The 8,786-nt window shown below is 37.4% G+C and overlaps 1 pseudogene across 1 annotated transcript; it reads left to right on the forward strand.

Moving 5' to 3' along the window:
- The first annotated feature begins 5,047 nt into the window (after window positions 1-5,047).
- On the forward strand, window positions 5,048-8,561 carry LOC104587409 (uncharacterized; annotated as a pseudogene). Its single transcript, XR_016081484.1, has 2 exons — window positions 5,048-6,063; window positions 8,300-8,561. The product of XR_016081484.1 is annotated as an uncharacterized LOC104587409 (transcript).
- Window positions 8,562-8,786: the final 225 nt, after the last annotated feature.

An 8,786-nucleotide genomic window follows, 5' to 3' on the forward strand; every position in this document is an offset into this window, starting at 1 on the left:
ATGGAAACACTAAAACAAACAAGGTTTGGACTTTGGACCCTAGTCATTAGTTTGAAAGACCATAAGTCCACCGCTATATCATATTCTGAATTTCTGATTGCTTGTCATAATTGTATGCATTATACTCTTATCTTAATTTTTATCTTTTTAGTGGATATTTGTTCATGAGTGTAAAAATTGACTATTGAAATGGAAAATTCTCTGTTGCCAGGAAGGGCTTTGATCAATTGAAACCCCCCATGAATTTTGATAAATAATACCTGATTGGTTACTATATTGGTCAGTTTTTCCGATATCATGTCTTTCAAGTATCATTATCAAACCTACTAAAATCTATATTTTATAAATATTAACACAAATTATACTGATTTTCTGAGAAATAAAGTATGTTCATATATATATATATTAGTTATTTCATCATTTTCCAACGATTACAAATTGTGTCTTAATATTTCATACTTTATAAAAATCATTTAAGTATTCTTTTTTATGTATGAATAAATTAATTATAATCATACAACTTATATTTATTATTATGAATATATTATTTTTAGGATATATTTAAGTTTCCTAATGTATTTCTTGGCTTTAAATGTTTTGAATGGAAAGTTATGAATTGACATTATCCTTGACAAAACATAATAACCAAATAATGAAATGAAAAATGAGTGTTGGTTGGTTAAACTCTCAATATGCAAATTTTGTGTATTAAAAGTATCAACAATTCTTGCAACCTTCCAGGTAAGCACAGTACATTGGTGTTTTTACTTAGAAGATGTTTAGTATTGTTGTGTTGCACAAGATTAATTTGTGTTTGCGTTTGATTTTACATTTTAGGATTAGAAATCAAGAAAGTAGAGTATTTTACATGATTTGCAATCTACTTATTTTTTGTTGTTTTATCACACGTAAGTGTTATTAGGTGGCATTGGTACTTGAAGTGAAAATGCCCCAACATGAGGAAATATCCAAATGTTGTTTCCTTACATAATTGAAGAAGAAAGGCAATACAACAAGGTTTTTAAAACCGAACTGGACAGGCAATCATTCTGAGTCCGATTTTCAGGTCGAATAGTTCGATCATTCAAATCAAATAGATAGTTTATTCTGACAAAAAAAAAAAAGTGACATAGATGTACAAATCAAAAGGTGACATACAATGAGGATCATATTAGTTGTTAAGCTCTCTTCATCCCTTTGAAATATATATTCTTTTTCATTTCTCTCCCCTCCAACCTTCCAATAAAAACAAATAACCTTTAACTGATATGTGAGTAAGGGAGTCTATTGGAACTCCAAGTTAGGGCCTAAGGAGTGTCAATGGAGTCTGCTTCTCGGAAGACAAAAACTATGACCTAATTACACTCATTAGTCCAGGGATTTAAAGCCAACCCAATAAAATGATTAAATTATTAATAAATAATACTTTCGAACCATTTGATAACAGCTTAATTAACAAAATGATTTATTTCGTCGTTTAGTGGATAAAATAGTCATGTAATAAAATACTTGGGGCTATAGAATCTCCCGTACCCGGCGCCTCACAGGTACGGGACATCTCCCGTCCCGTACTAATTAGTTATTCACGAGAGATCGGACCGGATCTGTTCCTCACACCTGGCGCCTCACACCTTGCTATTCACGAGAGACAAAAACTATGACCGAGATTGGATCAGCTTCTCACATTTGGCGCCTCACACACACATCCTATCATGCATTGGAAACATTGTTAATAAATCATATTCATAAATTTAATAATTATTAGTATATTAAAAATAACTAAATAATATTGTTAAAATTATCATTAATGATTATTTAATTAAATAGTATAATTACTTATTATTATGGATAAATATTATTAATAGTGCTCTGACAATTGACGGTTCGACCGTTTGGTTTGAACGGGTGGCCCGTTCTGACAACAAAAATTACAAGTAAAAAATTATGGAACCATTCTGGCCACCGGTTTTCGGATCGACGGTTCAATCATCCGGTTCGAATGGACAATCCGTTCTAACAACAAAAATTATAGGCAAAAAATTGAGTTTGTGATGTCCATTAAGTAGTATCATACGTGTTATGTCATTTGAGCGTGTCTCATACGACCCAAAAATGAAACCGTTCTAGCCACCAGTTTTTGGATCGACAATTCGACCGTTCGGTTCAAATGGACGGCCCGTTTTGACAATAAAAAATTATAAGAAAAAATTTACGGAACCGTTTTGGCCATTTGTTTTTAGGTCAACGGTTTGATTGTCCGGTTCGAACGGACAATCCGTTCTGACAACAAAGATTACAGGCAAAAAACTGAGTGTGTGAGGTCCATTGAGCAGTATCATACATGTTATGTCATTCGAGCGTGTGACTCATACGACCCAAAAATGGAACCGTTCTATCCACCGTTTTCAGGTCGACGATTCAACCATTCGATTCGAATGAATGACCCGTTCTAACAACAAAAGTTAAAAAAATAAAAAACAGCCAAAAACCATTGAACAGGTCAATGGATTAACAGTTCGACCATTCAAGTCAATGGGTCGTTGACCGATTCAATGGTTTTTGGCCAAGGACCAGGATTGGGATAAAATGGAACTGATTGTCTGGATAGTTTCTGATGATGCGCGATCCAGTCTGTCCTAGCTGTCAGTTACCTCGCTTCTGACGAGATCGGAGGTGCTTGAAACAAGGAAGAAAATGGAGGCTTCCGGGGAGGAACCCAGTTGGAACACTCCGAAGCTCATGTTAGTGTTCTTCAGAAGGCAAGGGAAATGAAGAATTCTAAGACCAGAAAACGCAAGAATCACACATACCCCTTCTTTGTGGGATGGGGGCCTTTTATAATTACCTTGTACACACTTCCATGCCTCTGCTAGTTCGGGCATCATTACCTCTGCCAGATCGGGTCACTTCCTCTGCCAGTTGCCAGGGCTGCCTTTGTCCGTCTGGGATGGCGGTGGCAGGTGGCCGTTGGATGGCGGCTGTCATGTGTTGGTCCCCTAATCAGTCAGGTGCACCACCTTCAGGTGCGGTCTCCTGGGTGTTAGGTACGGTTGTTCAGTCAAGCGACTTGGAGCCGAAGTGGTGCGTGAGGTGAAGTCTTGAGTTCGGATAGAAGTATGGCCCGAACTGTCCCTGGGCGGGTAGTTCGGGGTTTTTTTCCTTTGGTGCTCCTTGTAAGGCTCAGGACCTCGAAGGGAGAGCTCGGGACTCCTTAGTTTGGAGCTCGGTTTGTAGGTTCCTTCGAGGGAGCTTGGCTCTCTTTAGTTCGGAGCTCGGGTTGCAGGTTCCTTCGAGGGAGCTCGGCTCTTTAGTTCGGAGTTCGGGTTGCAGGTTCCTTCGAGGGAGCTCGGCTCTTTAGTTCGGAGCTCGGGTTGTGGGCCTAATGCCGTGCCGAGTTGGCGTTTCTGCCAGGTCACTCTCAGTTGCTTCCACGTGTCGCATGGCCGAGGGGTCGGGTCAAATCTTCCTCCATCAGTTTCCAATTAAGAAAAAAAAAAAAAACGGACGACCCATTCTGACAACAAAAATTACATGCAAAATATTGAGTGTGTGAGGTCCATTAAGCATTACCATACATGTTATGTCATTGGAGCATGTGACTTATACAACCTAAAAATGGAACTGTTCTGGCCACTGGTTTTTGGGTCAACGGTCCGACTATTCAGTTTGAATGGATGGCCCGTTCTGATAATAAAAATAAAAAAATAAAAAAAAAAACAACCCAAAACCATTGAATGGGTCAATGGTTCGATTGCCCGGATCAATGGGTCGTTGACCAATTCAACGATTTTTGGCTACGAACCAAGATTAGGATAAAACGAAATCGATTGCCTGGATAGCTGATTAAAAAAATAAAAAATAACCAAAAACCATTGAACGGGTCAACGGGTCAATGGTTCAACTACTTAGGTCAATGGGTTATTGACCGATTCAACGATTTTTGGCTAAGGACCGGGTCAACCGATCGACAGATTGATAGTTCCATTCCAGCCCCTGTGAAGCAGGGTCCCTACGCCTAGTTATTATTATTATTATTATTATTGCTACTACATTTAATATTTATGAGTTGATTGGATTGGGCTCCAGCTGAACCGGTCTTGACCTATTGACCCGGTTATAGATAGGGTCCAAGTTTTGGACAACCCAAACCAAAGCAAACATACTTCACTCCGGATCCTGTTTGGACTCGAAGGGATTTTCTCTTCGAGTCCACTAAAATTTTGACACGTCAATCGGTGCTCAATTGGCCATCACCTGCAACTAGTTGAAGCTTTATGACTGATAAAATATTTTTAAATAAAAAATTGAGGAAGAAAGAATGCTCATGGTCCGGTATGAGCTCTACTCTGATATGTGAGTATACCACGACAACCACTATGCCAACCGGTGAATCAACCCCGGCACGTGCTCGTTGAACAATATACCTAAAACCTTTGACATCGTGTCATGAACATTCACCCCCAACTTCTCCACCTGCACCTTGAACCTCACAATCCTGACTCTCAGTCCTGAGAACGAGAAAACCTTCACCAAAGCCACCTGGCTGTCCTCCATCACGTTCACACCCATCTCTCCTATGTCATAAGCACTTAGCATCACTAGCGCAGTACCCAGGCTGTGGCCTGTCATGTTTATGCCCAGTTCCTTATCTGGGTATTGATGCATCAGCCGCTTGATCTGCTCCCGAGCCTAGTACTTGCAGAACTAACATGAAAATGTTATTGTACCATACAGCGAGATACCACTTGGTAGAATTGCCTGGACTGAAAAAGCCTAAGGATTCATGTCAGCAAAATCGATGAGGAAAATGAAACAATAATAGAACAGAACACCCCTAAACGATTCTTTTGATATTGAAATCTTATTTGTTTTTTGGTTCTCTTTATTTCATTTTGCCATTTGGCTTGCCAAAACAGGGGTAAACTATAGTTGTTATTGATTCTGAGAACAGAGAAGAAAACGTGAGGGCTTTAGATTTTTTTTGTCGCGTATAAAGAAGAAGATTTGCATGGAAGAAGAAGAAGAAGACAATCTTGTGTCTTGGGTTTGTCTTGCAGATCCAAAGTCACAACTGCAAGAAGACTTTATCTTCCCATTTATGGTTGGAGTTTTTTGAACAACGAATACAGGTTAATTCAAACAACAAATGTAAAATAGCACAAAAAAAAATACTCAATAGATAAGAAGAAAAGAATTTCCAAACATTCATAGAACATTACTATTTGCTGGAATTAAAAAATAAAAAAAAAAAAAAAAATGATTGTATCTGGCATTCAAGAAGGAAAGATGAAAAACCCTAGACATAAATATCAGCTTTCCTCGGAATATTCTTGATGTTTGAAACTTTTCGCTAACACCGCTGCTGCTGCCGTTAAAATCTACAATCGCCGTGTTGCCCGTCGCTGTTCTGTTGTAGGTTGAATACCGTTGACGAAGGCTTGTTGCTGTTAATGGTGCTGCTGGGTGAAAAAGGTTAAGAGTATGAGAACGTGAGGGCTTTGGAAATTTCTATCGTATTAGGTGGCACGTGTACTTTTTTTTTTTTTGAAGAATGAGGGATTATCCAATAATATCCTTGAGTTGACCAAGTTACAACTGTCGACGTTAAAAGTAAAATATTGGACATTCGAAAGCTTCATAAGCGGAGAAGACGAGATTAGCAGTTCCTCCTGCAAATGCAAAGGACGAACCAAAACAGAATAGAAGATGGAGAAAGAGAACGATAGAGTAGAGATCGAAGTCGAAGACAAACCTAATATCAGCGATAAAACTCCACGGACCCCTAAACTTAAATCCGTCAAGACAAAAGTTCCAGAGGTGGAAGTCCACCTCTATCAACGAGGCAAAGGCCCAATCGAGATCTTCAAATCCAGTTTAGGAGGTTGGGACCAAGATCGCTTGGAGGTCCACAGCATTCTCGAAAAATATGGATTCAAATCCATTTACGCATTTAATCCCAGTTCTCGAAGAAGAAGCGTTCCGATTCGTTTCAATTCTAAAAATGGTAGATCGTTGCTGTCATACGAAGACGGATCCGTCGTCTTCATTGATGGAGAACCAAAGGTGATGTCATCGTCTTCCTTTATTTTCTTCCTTTGTTTAGTTTTCAGTTTTCCTAACATCATATTGTCATCGTAGATAGATAATGAAATGCAAACTTAAGGCCTTGAATTGAATTGGATGAGAATATTTGTCCTTTATGGGAAAGAAAATAACTATGAAGATTACGAGAATTAAAGCTGTCTTGATTTCAGAAGATATTGAAGAAATCAAATACTTTTTCTTTTTTTATAACATAAACTATAACGTAGGGGTTTAGCTGGTTGTTGCATGAGGAAGATTAGTAGGACTGCTTATTCATGAGTGACAATCTACGGAATTCAGGCCCAACCCTAAATTTGTGTTTGGTTTGATAGAAAGTAAAGAATTTTCCCTCAACTTTCCGCAGCTCTCTAATTTTCTATCAAACCAATCACAGCTTAAAGTTGCAAACCTCGGGTTAGGATTGATTCAACCTGAGTTTAAGTCCAAGTTTATCAACTCAGCCCAATTCGAGCTTAACCTAATACAACTTGGGCCAGGCTCAGGCTTGGTTGGGTTAGTTCAGGTTTAACCAGGCTTAAGGTGGGTTGGTAAGCTCCAATGAATTTATAAATATATTTTTATATAGTCATCTTTTGTTCAACTTTATGGCCCAATTTAAGAGCAGGATGGTCGAAATAAAATTGTGCAAATTTAATTTATAAATGTATATTACATATTTTATACACATGTACATGTATATATGATTAGAAAAAAGATATGATGAAATAAAAGCCAAGCTCGAGCTAACCCAAATTTAGGTCAAGCCTGAGTTTTCTGACCTAAACCCAATCCTAGCACGAAAGCTCACCCCCTAAGTCCCAACCCATAGATTAAGTTGTGTCAGGCTCTGAATGGGCCTACTTAACTTGCAACCCTATTTTCAACCTACAATTAGTGTGTGTTTTGTTTGGTGGACATTTCGTGATTGGCATTTATTAAAACACCGTCGTATCATCGCCAAATCAATATTTTTCTTATCATGTTCATCCGTACATATTGATATTCACAAAAGTGAGTTTTGATTTATGTGTGCATCAATTGTTAGGAAAAGTTTCATTTTAATGCTTCTCCCAACAGTTGAGTGTTTATTCACTGTTTTGTTGATGTAATGCCTAATAGCACCAAGTGATGCCTAATTGTCAATAAACACTTTATCAAGTACTTTTCTTAGTTTTAAAGACAAATCAAGAGACCCAACCCATTTTATGATCAGGATTTTGGGTCAACTTCACCACCAAAGTGCTAGTCAAGAGACCTAATAACTTAATCAATTCAACTATTTGACCTAGTTAGTGGGGTCATGGTGATATATTAATTCTTCTTTTTTTCTGATTTTTAGTATCCTATTTCTATCATTAACAAAAGTGTTTATTATTTATGACATTTATTTTGTTCAATATCATAAATATATAATATTAGATGTATCCGATTTTTTTTTACAAAATTTTTGTATCCCTATCGATTTTTTAATTTTTATTATTTGAAACTATATAATTGAACCACTGAATAACCACTAATGAAACCACCCCACAAATTTTAACTTTACTGTATACTTACAACAACTTAAAACTTCCAACACCCCCATTTATGACAACATACCTCCCTTATGATATCAATTCCTCTACTGTAACTGTTGTACTATACAGTGAAGTAAATGTATGAGATAGGGGTAACTTTTAAATCATAACGTATCTTGGGTCGTCTTCTTCTCTCTTCCACAGACCGGATTTACAACAATAAAAAGACAATTATAGAAGGTGGGGTTGTGTACTATATAGATTTTAATCAGATATTTAGGCCTCGTTTGCTTTTGAATAAATTATTTATCAGGGTAAATACACAAGTTATCCGGGTAGTATTTCCCAGAAAGATCTATCATAGCAGAGACTTGGGACTAAATCTTGCCTGCACATGGGTTAGGGGATAGGCTACCATTGTGTAGCCCTTCAAAAGAAATCTATATATGAATGAAAATTTATAGATTTTCAGAAACAATGGAAAGATAATTTTAATGATCTCTTTGGTTTAAAGGAAAACACGGAGAAGGATTAAGAATTCTAGTTATCTGCCCCACTAAGATGTTTGTATCTATACTACCCTCCTGGTTGGCTGGCTAAGCGATAGACTTTCAAAATACCTAGAAGATCTCCCAGGGGATGCCCGGGTAACTTTTAACTACACTGCCTTTTATCTTATTCAGATTTATTTCTTGCAGGATTCCATGATCAATCCTATAACAAAGATGTTCATTGGGATAGCTGTTGTTACCGCTTTCATAGCTATCCTTTTTAAGGAATCTCCAGACTGGATAAAGAGATTCAACTTCTTGGGTGTGAGCATCCCTCCATGGATTCTTGCTTGTGTTGTTATAGTTTTTACTCGCTTGAGGAAGAGACTAAAGATGTATTGAAAAAGTATGATTGGTGAATAGATGTAATTGATACTTATCAGAGAATAATGAGCTATTCTTTTTTATATATTTCCTTTCTTCAATGATTTAATAATTCTTTATAAGGTTTGATGGTATATGCCATGTTTAATGGTGCTTGGGGAAAATTTGAGAATATTGGAGGGATATATACAGTGAAAGTGATATACGAGGCAAATATTACCGATCCACACCTGATACAAATGAATGGGCACCAAACCTAATCCACCAGTGCCATATGTCGATCTCTGCAAAAATGGATATGATATCATCC

This window comes from Nelumbo nucifera, chromosome 1 (genome assembly GCF_055504915.1).
Source record: "Nelumbo nucifera cultivar China Antique chromosome 1, China Antique-T2T, whole genome shotgun sequence".
Lineage (NCBI taxonomy): Eukaryota > Viridiplantae > Streptophyta > Magnoliopsida > Proteales > Nelumbonaceae > Nelumbo > Nelumbo nucifera.